The following is a 671-nucleotide window of genomic DNA, read 5'->3' as shown; positions in this document are numbered from 1 at the left end:
GTCTTTTTATTTTTATATATAATATTATCTCTATTATTTAATAACTTCATTCTTTATTTATATATCTATATTATTTTATTAATTTTATTTTTATTTTATATTTTTATAATTATTAATATATATATATAATATATAGATATAACCCTATTATATTTTTTTTAACATCCTTATATATATTTTTATAAAATTTTATTATATATATATAATATATATATTAATTTTTAATATTTATTTTAAAATTTTATTATTTTTAATTATGTAATAATAAAATTATATATATATCTTTAAAATAAATATTATAAATATATATAAAAAATTTCAAATTATTTATTTATTTATATATATAATATTATATCACCCTATATCCCCACCCAAACACACCACCCGCACCCCAAAACCCCCCTTTTTTTAAATGCTATTTTTTATTCTATTATTATTTTCTTATATTTTTTAAATTATATTTATATTTATATTTTGGGGTTATATATACCCACTATTTTTTACTATTTTATTTATATATATTTTATATTATTTTAAAATATATTAATAATTTATTTTATTATATATAAAATTCTCACCCACTTATTGCACATACTTTATTTTATATATTATTATTTATAAAATATTTATTTTTTTATATTTTAAAAATTATAATTCTTGATCAACCTATA

The sequence above is a fragment of the Penaeus monodon genome, chromosome 32, assembly GCF_015228065.2.
Source record: "Penaeus monodon isolate SGIC_2016 chromosome 32, NSTDA_Pmon_1, whole genome shotgun sequence".
In the NCBI taxonomy this organism is placed as follows: domain Eukaryota; kingdom Metazoa; phylum Arthropoda; class Malacostraca; order Decapoda; family Penaeidae; genus Penaeus; species Penaeus monodon.
This window is presented reverse-complemented; position numbering follows the sequence as displayed.